At 38.8% G+C, this 12,841-nt stretch overlaps 1 long non-coding RNA gene across 12 annotated transcripts in view; it reads left to right on the top strand.

The window, feature by feature from the left end:
- LOC108587907 (uncharacterized) overlaps positions 1-12,841 on the top strand; it is a 651,298-nt gene that overhangs the window by 209,146 nt on the left and 429,311 nt on the right. The window contains exon 2 of one of the 12 annotated variants that reach the window (XR_013525364.1): positions 10,392-10,479. The exons of the other annotated variants lie outside the window; for them this stretch is intronic. This is a non-coding gene — a long non-coding RNA (uncharacterized LOC108587907). The remainder of the gene's footprint in view (positions 1-10,391; positions 10,480-12,841) is intronic. 12 annotated transcript variants of the gene reach the window in all.

Consider the following 12,841-nt stretch of genomic DNA (forward strand, 5'->3'; position numbering starts at 1 on the left):
CCGCCCTGTCAGGCTCTGTCATTGCAGGTGAACTCCAAGAGAAAAGGTGGTGCATCTGTTCGGGTGTCAGTTCACACCTTCCTCATCACTTACTTAATTTTCATTGGGCTTCTCTGCATGGGACCTCACTGCAGCTTCAACTGCCAGCTGTACGATGATGACCTATGTGCTCTGGACCCATTTCTCCTGACGGTTCCTCCATGAGGGTAACAGATAGGTCTCATTCTGTAAATATTCAAAGCTGAAGTCATCCACCAAACCTGCTCTTTCTTCTTTGTTCCCTATTTACCTCTTTACCCAGCCTATGAAGAGTTGTCTGGAAGTCATTCTAGCTTGCTGTCTCTCTCAACTCCTCCTGCCTCATTCTAGCATCCTATGGGCCTTTTTTATCTCAATTGGCTTAATCCAATGTCCTGCCATTTGGCATTAAACCAGTACAATTGTTTTGGGTTTGGTCTCCTTGACTTCGAGGTCATATTCCTAAAATCCGTACCCCTATCTTTTTAAAGAAAAGTGAGTGAGATACACTCAGATTACTCTTGCAGGAGTTATTTTTTTAATCCAAAAAGAAAATCAGAATATGTGATTCTTTGTCTTAAAGTAATGCCTCCCATTGCCGGTAGTTCCTCATCTATAACGTTTCCTCCCTAGCTTCCCTGAATATTGGCTGTGGGCATGCTATTAGGTAGTAGAAGTAATTAATGCCTGCCAAGTAATAAAGGTGCATTTTTATCAGTGTGGCAAAACTACCAGCCCCCTTGCATGGTGCACGCTGCACGCTGTAGAATGTGCTGTTGAACCCCGGGGATGCCCATGCTGCTCCTGCATTTGCAACCCTTGCTCCCCTCCTGTGCCTCCCAAGACTCAGTTTCAATATCATTCCTCTGAAATGTCTCGTGAGATAAACCTCCCTTATTCCCGAAGATGAGCTCCTTGAGGGCCAGGAGGCTCTCTTGTGAAATTATGAAATAATATGTGGGAAGTACCTAGAACTGAGCCTGGTGCAAGGAAGAAACTTCTTTCATTTATGAAATGCCATCACTCTATCTACCTCTTTCTCTCTCTCTCTCTGTCTCTATCTCTGTCTTTCTCTGTCTCTTTCTCTATGTCTGTCTCTGTCTATACTTATACCTAACCATCCATACCATTACTAGGATGATCCATCTAAAATGTACTTCTCATTATAGCACTTCCCTACTTACAAACTCTCAAGTATCTCTTCAAAGCCTAGAGGATAAAACTTGGAGTCCTCAGTTTTTCTGGAAGGCCTGTGTGATCTGATTCTTGCTTAACTTTCCACTCACTCCTCCGTAAGGACACTGACCCAGATATCTCCAACTTCTGGAAGCACCTTGGATGTGCCACTCTTTACCTGGGCGAAGGCCATTCTCAATATCTGTTCACCCCTTTTCTCATTCTACATATAATCCAGGTATCAGTTCTGAGAAGGAGATTCTAGGCATTTAATCTGTATTATCTCATTTCATTTTCATCACTACTGGATGGGATAATTATCACTATAATTTCCAATTTCCAGTAGTTGAAGAAACTGAGGCATGAAGTTTAAAATCTGCCTAGGGTCATATAACATTTTTTTCCTCCAGACTTTTGAAATTTTGAAGGCAGTGGCTGTGCCCTGTTAAAGTTTGATAATTAAACTATGTGTAACTCTCATATTTCCTGGATAAATGAAAACTCTAAGCCAGATGGATTGTCTGACAGCAGCTCCATCCTCACAATTTTATATAAAGTCAGTGTGTAAACTTTACACCTGACTTGCCAGAATGAGTCAGGGTTGCAAAGCACCTACTGCCCTTCTTCACTCTGTTCCCAGTGTTGTGAATCCAAAGGTGGCCTAAGCACCAAAATGGTGTCGGGTTTCAGCTCTGAAATTTCCAACCATATGGGCTGTGTGTAGAGTCTTCCTAGGGGGTGACTCCTTCCTGTTATCTCTTAGAGACTATCAGCATGATTAATCCACATGATGTCAGTTGAACACCAAGAAAAAAAAATTCATGGCAGAGAGTCTTGTTAAAAGAACTGCATGCTGAGTTGAAAGATCTAAGTGCACAGCCATGTGTGATACTAACTTTATTTGTATAAAGTTATACTTTCGTCAGATATTTGAGACTCTGTATCATCATCCACAAAGCCCATCTAAATTCCTTCTGCAGTAGCCTCGCAGTTTTGTGGTGAGCTTCAGTGAGATGCACTAACAAGCTCGTCCTGGGACTTGGACATCAACACGAGTAGGAAGAAGCATCTCTAGGTGAACTGAGTAACACTGAATGTTCCAAAAATGATTCACTGAATGACAAAGCTGTCAAATGGCCCAATCGCCGAATTTACAAAACATACTGACTTAACAAAAATTATTTTTAATCACTTTAACAAGATTGTTTTGACAGCTTTAATAAGAATATTCAGTTTATTAAATGCAAAATACACTTCTTTATATTCCTGGCAAATCACTAAATTGGTGAATTCAGCAAATTAGTCCTACTGCTGTGAAAATTCTAACACCAGCAGGTTTGTGAATTTAAGCTCCAGGAAGATATGGAACACTTGTATCTTGTTGAATGTTGTTTTCTTAATGTTCAGCAGTGTACCTAAAACATAATTAATAGAATAAATCTTCATCAAATAAATTAATAAATGTGTCTGTATATGAGATTGTGAATGACTTGTGCAGAAACAGACTATAAGGTGAGCATCAATTGTGCCAGTTTTCAGGTCTATGTGAATTTTGGATAGCATTACTATTTTATTATATTATTTGTAAGATTGCATTAAACATACTTGAATTAGGTGAGAGATGACTCCTTGGAAGAATATAAGAAAATGTAAACACAAGTTTCTAAGTTTAAGTAAATTTGGCGATGACTAATGATTATTCAATGGGGTTTCAATTTAACACAAATATTTACCTAGAACATTAGTAACTATTTCGAAATTTAAAAAAAATCTACAAACTTTCTTATACATATTTAATCAGCAAGCATAATGGTTTAATCAGTAGCTGGCTGGATGTCAAAAAGAGAAAACAAATTTTATTTATGTGTTCCGTAATTTGTCTCATTTTAATGTGAAGGACTGAATTGTTGATCAGACTTCTTAAAATCACCATGTGATTGTAATTGATGACATGATTAGCTTTATTATCAAGACAAATTGTGAGCTTCTGAAGAGTGCTTTATTTTGGATAATAAAGGGTTGTTTCAACCTAAAGAAAGCACTGCAGTGGAATGATGCAACACCAAGTTGACTTTTAAGATCTAAACTAGCCATGAAACGTGAGAATATCATTTCCTTTTTTTCAGCCTCTAGTGAATTCAAATATACTTCATCCAATTTCCTAGTTTAGACAATGAGATGGTTTATTGTAACAACTAAGAATAGATCCATGCCTGTCTTACTATTCTTAGATACAGGACTTTATACTTAATCAAAATCCATCTCTTTTTATTCGATCTGTATATTTTCCGGATTTTGATGTGTCATGAACAATTATGTATTTCTTTGAAGATAAAGATAAGCCAGAGTTAACAATTACATATTTCTATGAAGATAAAGTTAAGCCAAATGTGTTTGGAGTATGAATGAGGTAAAGACAGTGATGGAAATAGAAGCTACGAGGATGAGAACTACCAAGAACAAAGTACATGTATATTCATGACCACATATGCTGTTATTTCTTATGCAGATTCATCTGTTTGGAGACTCTTCATCAATTTTTAAATGTGGATCTGGTTTCAAAGTTTTCATTTAAAAAATCTTGCTCCTTGGTATTGTAGGTCCAAGGCTTGACTCCTACAATATAACAGTGTTTAAAAGTTCACTGAAATTATGCTAACTATATGCGTTTAACCATTGTATATTTAGCACATTTTTACCACTCACTCACTGAGACTATACATAGTATATGTTGTATACTATGTATTATATACAGTGTGAAAGTATGTATAAACATATAATGTATACATTATTATATAAGTATACATTAATCATATCTATTATATATTACCTATTATATATACGTATACAGGTATGTCTAAATATACATAAACTCAATGTCATTTAGGTATACGTTCTGTTGTAGTTTCATTAATGAATCTTCATATTTAATAATAAATTGCACACTCACAAAAAGAGCTTAATGTGTTGGTGGATGAGGGTATCTTTGGTTCCAGGTGTTCTTTAGATGGTTATTATTTGTAGGAAGCAGACTGCAGCTGAAATTCCCAGAATTAAATTTATTCTGACTCCACCTCTCTCCAGGTATAAAATGGATAGAATTCTTCTTGAGGTGCCAATCACTTCATGTTGTACCCGTAAGCCTGAAAAGCATTTCTGTGGCTCTCAACTCACAATCCTTCCTGGAGAGTTCCTTGAAAGAATCACTTTAATTTTTTTAAAAAAAGATTCAGGGTTTATATGCAGGTTTATTACCTGAGTATATTGCATGATGCTGAGGTTTGAAGTACAAATGACCCCATCTCCCAGATCCTCAGCATAGTGCCTGATAGTTTTTCAACCCATGCCTCCCTTTCTTTCTTCCCATCAGTAGTCTCCAGCATCTATTGTTCCCATGTTTTCATCTATGGGTACTCAATGTTTAGCTACCCTTTATATGTGAGAACATGTGGTATTTGGTTTTCCATTTCTGCATTAGTTAGCTTAGAGTGATGGCCTCCAGATGCATCCCTGGTACTGCAAAAGACGTGATTTCATTCTTTTTTATGGCTTCATAGTATTCTATGGTGTATATGTACCACATTTGCTTTATCCAGTCCACCACTGATGGGCACAATAAAGTCTGGTGGTGTCCCCACCCAAGTCTCATCTTGAATTGTAGTTCCCATACTCCTCAAATGTGGTGGGAGGGACCTGGTGGGAGGTTCTTGAATCAGGGACAGTTTCCCCCATGCTATTCTTGTGATGGTGAGTAAGTTCTCATAAGATCTGGTGGTTTTATAAGGGGCTTTCCCCTTCACTTGGCTCTCATTCTTCTCCTTCCTTCCACCATGTGAAGAAGGATGTCTTTGCTTCTCCTTCTGCCATGTTATTAAGTTACCTGAGGCCTCCCCTGCCATTTGGAAGTGTGAATCAATTAAACTTCTTTCCTTTATAAATTACCCAGTCTCATGTATGTCCTTATAGCAGCGTGAAAACTAACTAATACAGGCACCTAGGTTGATTCATGTCTTTACTAATTTGAATAGTGCTGAGAAGAACATGCAAGTACATGTATCTTTTTGGTAGGATGATTTGTTTTCTTTTGGATGTATACCCAATAATGAAATTGCTTTGTCAAATGGTAGTTCTGTTTTAAGTTCTTTGAGAAATTTCCAAACCACTTTGCACAGTGACTAACCTAATTTACATTCCCACAAATAGTGTATAAGCAATCCCTTTTCTCCACAGCCTGGACAGCATCTGTTGTTTTTTGATTTTTTTTTTAGGCGGAGTCTCGCTCTGTCATCCAGGCTGGAGTGCAGTGGCACAATCTCAGCTCACTGCAACCTCCACCTCCTGGGTTCAAGTGATTCTCCTGCCTCAGCCTCCCAAGTAGCTGGGACTACAAGCCACCATGCCCGGCTAATTTTTGTGTTTTTAGTAAAGACAGGGTTTCAACATATTGGCCAGGCTGATCTCGAACTCCTGACCTTGTGATCTGCCTGTCTCAGCCTCCCAAAGTGTTGGGATTACAGGAGTGAGCCACTGCAACTGGCTTGAATTTTTAATAATAGCCATTCTGACTGGTGAGAGATGGTATCTCATTGTGGTTTTGATTTGCATTTCTCTGGTTATTAGTGATGTAGAACTTTTTTTATATGTTTTTTGGTTGCTTGTATGACTTCTTTTGAGAAGTGTCTGTCCATGTCTTCTGCTCCTTTTTTAATGGAGTTATTGGTTTATTGTTTATCAAATTAAGTTTCTTATAGATTCTGGATATTTCATCTTTGTGAGATGCATAGTTTGTGAATATTTTTTCTCATTCTGTAGGTTGTCTATTTGTTGATAGCTTCCTTTGCTGTATAGAAGCTCTTTAGTTTTTTTTTTTTTTTCCTGAGACAGAATCTTGCTCTGTCGCCAGGCTGGAGTGCAGTGGTGAGATCTTGGCTCACTGCAACTTCCACCTCCCAGCTTCAAGCGATTCTCCTGCCTCAGTTTCCCGAGTAGCTAGGACTACATGTATGTGCCACCACACCCAGCTAGTTTTTGTATTTTTAGTAGAGACTGGGTTTCATCATGTTGGCCAGGATGGTCTTGATCTCATGACCTCGTGATCCACCCACCTCAGCCTCCCCAAAGTGCTGGGATTACAGGTATGAGCCACCGCACCCAGCCAGATCTCTTTGGTTTAATTAGGTTCCACTTGTCAATTTTTGTTTTCATTGCAATTGCTTATGAGGCCTTAATTGTAAATGGAACATCACTTAAAGAATTATCCACAGAAACTCTGAAGATTCTGTTGGCTTCTGGATGTGTGTACCTTTTAATCTTGATGTCACGTCTTAGCTCTCAGTGAAATCTTTATATGATAATTTGACAGGGTTGTTTTTTCACCTATTTAATTTTATATGTGGTGAACTGTGTTCTTTCAAAGAAAACCGCTACTTAAATAGTTTGAGATCAGACAGACTGAAATCTTCATTTTTATTTCTAGTAGACACTAGTAGATTATCCTTGGTGTAATACAGTCATGTATTGCTAAATGACAGCCATGAGTTCTGAGAAGTGTTTCATGGAGTGCACTTATACAGATCTAGATGGTACAGCTTACTACACATCTAGGCTGTATGGTATAGCCTGCTGCTCCTAGACTGCAGACCTGTACAGCATGTTACTGTACTGGATACTGTAGGCAGTTGTAACACAATAGTAAATATTTGTGTATCTAAGCATATCTAGACTTAGAAAAGGAATTTTTCAGCTCCATTTTCATCTTATGGGACTACTGTTCTATATGCAGCCCGTCATTGAGTAAAACATCGTTATGCAGCACATGACTGTATATTTATATGTATGTCTTACTTTAGCTCATTTTAGCTTCCTGAGAAAACTAATCTGCTTTTTTAATGCCAACGTGCACATTAACCTTGAAGATGTCTTTAAGGACTGGCAATTTTGAGTGTTAAATTGTCAAAGTGTGGCATAATGGTTAAGAATGACAGTTCTTAAGTACAATGCCTGAGTTCATGCTCTCCACTAACGAGCTCTATGACCTTGGGGAAGTTAATGATTGACTTTGTGGCTCAATTTTCTAACCTGCAAAATAGGGATTACCTCATCCTGGATTTTAAAATGTTTAGAGTGCCTGGAGTATCAGCTGCTACTGCTGCTGCGCTATTACTCCCATGATTATGTTATTATTACTATCATCATCGTCACCGGCATCATCAATTGGCATCATGATTTAACCAGAATTCATTTTGCTTTTCAAGGCTGAATTTATTAGAATGGTTTGCAACTTTAACAGCAAATAAGAATCAACCTGGGGAAAGTTCCAAATACACGGATAGCTGGATCCCATCTTCAGAACAAGTAAAGCAGATTCTCTGGGAGTGGAAAATGGATGTTGATTTCAAATCCATTTTTCATTTTTCATGATAGATTCAAATGTGCATCTAGCATGGAGAACACCCGATCCGTAGGAAACTTAGTCTCACAGTCCCTACCTTTAGCCTCAGTGGGCTTTGTTTTCCCTTTGCCTGAGCAATAATGTTCATAACTACACCTCTACAGTTTTTAATCTAATATTAAAATCTTAGATTTCAAGATAGTTTGTTTGATACTTTGTCTGTTTTTCTGAAAGATATACATTTAAAATCCTTTAGGGCCAGGCGCAGTGGCTCACACCTGTAATCCCAACACTTTGGGAGGCTGAGGCGGGCAGATCACAAGGTCAAGAGTTCGAGACCATCCTGGCCAACATGGTGGAACCCCGTCTCTACTAAAAATACAAAAGTTAGCTGGGCATGGTGGTGCATGCCTGTAGTCCCAGCTACTCATGAGGCTGAGGCAGGAGAATTGCTTGAACCCGGGAGGCGGAGGTTGCAGTGAGCTGAGATCATGCCACTGCACTCCAGCCTGGTGATGGAGCGAGACTCTGTCTCAAAAAAAAAAAAATATCCTTTAAAAACTAAAATTTATCCCAGACCTACCTGGAGCCCAATTTACTTCTCCACAACCTGGGAACTTCATGGTTCATGAACTAACAACTCCGTTGCTAGCCTCTGAGTTTGTTTGCTTTCAGTCCTTCTTCTTTGTCCACACTGCCTCACTCCAGCTCTAAATCATCCCAACCTGTTTCCTTCTCTGCCTTACTTTTCTCCAATTTAGAAAATCACAAATGTATGACTTCCAGTCACCAAGTGGGATGACAAGTTTCCAGTTGATTCTTTCGTGTTTTTGAGGACAGATGACTTTCTTACTTTCCTAGCTGCCATTTAAGACTTAGCATTCGGTCTGGTTGCTGCATCCTACTCCAACAACACACTCCCAGAAAAAAACTGCTACTCATATTCTTCCTCCTGCTATTAAGAAAATAAAAATAGCAATAATAACAATAGTCAATATTTGAAAACTTAATATGTGCTAAGCACAATTGTACTATATTCTATGTAACCTGTCATTATAAAAAATCATTAGTACATAATATGTGTACATGTTTATGGTGTGCATGTGATATTTTGATACAAGCATATCATGTGTAATGATTAAATCAGGGTAACTGGGATATCCATCCCCTCAAACATTTATCATTTCTTTGTGTTGGGAACATTCCAAATCTTTTCTTCCAGCTACTTTGAAATAAACAAAATACTGCTGTTAGCCATAGTCACCCTATTGTTCTTTGTATACTGGAGCTTATTTCTTGAATCTAACAGTATATTTGTATCTGTTAACCAACTTCTCTTCCTCTCTCCTCCATCTCCCTTCCCAGCCTTTGGTAAGCATCATTCTACTCCACGAGTTCTACATTTTTAGCTCCCACATATGAGTGAGAATATATGATATGATACTTATCTTTATCTTTCTGAGCCTGGCTTATTTCACTTAACATAATGACCTCCATTTCCATTCATGTTGATGCAAATGACAGGATTTTCTTCTTTTTTATGGCAGAATAGTACTCCATTGTGTACATGTACCACATTTTCTTTATCCATTCATCTGTTGACGGACAATTAGGTAGACTCTATATCTTGGCTTTTGTGAGTAGTGCTGTGATAAAAATGGGGGTGCAGGTATCCCTTCACTGATTTACTTTCTTTGGTGAAATACCCAGTAGTGGGATTGCTGGATCATATGATAATTCTATTTTTAGTTTCCTGAGGAACTTCCATACTGTGTTCCAAAATGGCTGTACTAATTTACAGTCTCTTCTTTGCATCCTCACCAGCATCTGTCACTTTTTTGTCTTTTTTATAATAGCCTTTGTAACTGGGGTAAGATGATGTCTTGCTGTGGGTTTGATTTGCATTTCCCTGATGACTAGTGGTGTTAAGCATTTTTAAATATATCTGTTTCCCATTTGTATTACTTCTTTGAGAAATGTCTATTTGTATTCTCTAACTTAATTTTTACTAAAAACTGTGAGATAGGTACTATTATTATTCATTTTTTTAAAGAAGGAGACAAAGTTACAACAAGAGCCTTCTCCTCACTGTGTACATTACTGCAGTTGTTAGAAACAGATATTAATCTCTGGCCACTGTTCCCTCATTCTCTGTTTTATTGGCAGATGGCTCTTTCCCTGCCTAGATCTTAACCTGCATTCCTTTTTTTTTTTCTTTTTTTTAGATAGAGTCTCACTCTGTCCTCTGTTGCCCAGGTTGGAGTGCAGTGGTGCGATCTCGGCTCACTGCACCCTCTGCCTTCTGGGTTCAAGCGATTCTCCTGACTCTACTTCCTGAGTAGCTGGGATTATGGGTGCCTCTCAGCATGCCTGGCTAATTTTTGTATTTTTAGTAGAGAGAGGGTTTCACCATGTTGGCCAGGCTGGCCTCGAACTCCTGACGTCAGGTGGTCCACCGGCCTCGGGCTCCCAAATTGCTGGGAGTGTGAGCCATACCTGGCCTTAACCTGCATTCTTAACATCACTTGCTCTATCATACTCAAGGATATTGTCCCTGCTCTCATTTGCTTCCTGACTCTTGACATCCCCTGTCTTGGTATCCCACTATGCTTCTTTCCATTTAGAGCCACACTTCTGCCAAGCATGCCCTATGCTTCCTGGGCTATTTTTTCACTGAATCACTGTGTAATCTGGATATTTCTTTTTTTGTGTGTGTTTCTACTAAAATAATTCATTCTATGTTTGCCAGTCTTCAAATTGCCGTATCTAACGGACTCCTTTTCTTCTTTCTTATTTTATCTTTCAGAGCATCTGGTGCTGCTGGAATCTTCTTTCTTGTGAATCGCCTCATCTATTGACTTACAAGTCAGCACACTCTGCTGTTGCTCCTTCATGTATGTCAGTACCTCCTCTTTCACTCTTGGACTTTCCTCCCCCAGCTTTTCCTCCTCAAGCGCTGATGTTCCCTAGAATTACTGTGTTGGTTCTTTAACTCTGTATACTCTCCCAAAGAAATCTCATCCACTGATGATGGAAAAGTCAGTATTTAATTCAAATTTATTACTCTAGATTTCTCTCACTACTGGACAACTGAATGAAGACACCCTCCAAGTACTTATAGCCTGAACTCCCCACATCCCATATCCTCTGCCCCATCTAGTCATCATATCCTACTAGTCCTACAAATTGCCATGTCAGCAACAGCTATTCTTTTGTTTTCTTTATTTCCAACCAGACTCAGTCACCAGGTTCTGTCAGCTTTCTTCTTCATGTCTATCCCACTGCCTTAACTCAGTTGAGACACATCCGATTATTACATGATGATCTTTGCCTATCTCTCTTTCCCATCACACCACCCCATGCACACTATGCACCAGCTTAGCTCATGAACGTCTGGGTCTCAGTATCGTTCCATGTAGCTGTGCTTCACTGTAGAACGTCCGGGTCTCAGTATCGTTCCATGTAACTGTACTTCACTGTAATGTATTTTCCTGATTACATCTACTTATCTTTTAGGACACTTCATATATCCCCTCATCAGCTGTTCCTGATTCCTGTGTGTCTAATTAAATTCTCATCCCTTATGTTCCATCTTTCTGAGGATACCTCTAAAATAGAAGTTATCATGCTTATTACAGTTTATTACAAAGAAAACATTTGGTTTACTTGCCTGGTGCCCCCTCTAAACTCCATGTTTTTGGAGAGCAGAGCTGTCATTGATTATTTCTGTATCTCCAGCACATCCTACAATATCCTGCCAGAATAAATGTTCCATAAATGCTATTTGAATGATTAAATGAATTTAAGTGATCACTTAGCTAAAGGGAAAATACCAGATTAAATTCATTTTCACTACAACTATAAAGTGTTAAGTGGCAGGCCTTAGAATACATTTTCTCAGCTAGGAAACAGTGTTTGTATAAATGCCTTGTGATATTTATAGATGTGCATCCTGCATCATGACAAGATTGATTTTTTTTCTGCCTTTAAACTTGTTTTATTTCTGAGTTGGACTTTGCATACACTCAGAGTGGTGAGATTATATGGATATGGAAGTTGGCAAAGGAATGAGAATCTCTCAAATTCCTTAATAACCTCCCTCTAGCCTCAGGATTTTTTTTCAGCCTGCCTATATGCCAGCTAATCATAGTCAGTGTAACCAAGTTAGAAAACCCTTTAGAGATCATGTACTCCAACACTATTGTTTCATATGTGAGGAAACTGAGTCCCACTGTATTGGCTTTCTGAGACTGCCATAAGCAATTACCATACATGGTAATTGTGACTTAAAACCACAGACATTTACTCTCTCATACTTCTCTAGGCCAGAAGTCCCAGATCAAGATGTCAAGAGATCAAGATGAAGGCTGTAGAAAAGAGTCTTTCCTTGCCTCTTACAGCTTTTCATGGCTATGGTCCTTGCCTGGCTTAGGGCTATACCACTTTAATCTCTGCCTCTGTCTTTCCATGGCTTTCTTCTCAGTGTGTCTCTGAGATTTCGCCTCTTCTATAGGACACATGCCATTGGATTTAGAACCCACCGTAAATTCAGTAAGATCTCATTATGAGATTCTTAACTGAGTCACATTTAGGAAACAAACAAACAAACAAAAAAACCTTTTCCCAAATAACGTCACAATCTGAGGTTCCTCATTGTATGGAAGTTAGAGTGTACACAAATCTTTTGAGATCCACCATTTCAAACCACTGCAACCACCTCTCCAAAGACCCAGAACTAGGTAGTGGTATAGTTGCATTAGACCCAGTTTCCAGTCCCCAAATTGAGGACAGCTGCAAATTGTCCTGCACACTGCACTGTAGGATGTGCTCTGGCAGACGGGAGGAGTGTTGCTGGCAAGACAGCTGTGATTCATTTTCTCCATTCACTAATGTGTGTGTTTTGAAATACACTGCTATGATCTGAATGTTGTGCCCCCATACTCCCATTCATATGTTGAAATCTAATTACAGATGTGATGATATTAAGAGATGGAGCCTTTGGGAGGTAATTAAATTATGAAACTGTAACCCATAAGCATGGGATTAGTTTTCTTGTTAAAGAGGCCTCAGAGAGCTGCCCTGTCCTCTCCAGACACTGAAGTTACCTTGATTTTGAACTTCCCAGCCTCCAGAGCTGTAAGAAATACATTTTTATTATTTATAAGCCATCCAGTTTATGGTAGTTCATCATAGCAGCCTGAGCAGACTAAGACACACACAAAATTGGAAAAAGAGAAGTGTGTAATGAAAATTGTT

Source organism: Callithrix jacchus, chromosome 13, assembly GCF_049354715.1.
Source record: "Callithrix jacchus isolate 240 chromosome 13, calJac240_pri, whole genome shotgun sequence".
Classification (NCBI taxonomy): Eukaryota; Metazoa; Chordata; class Mammalia; order Primates; family Cebidae; genus Callithrix; species Callithrix jacchus.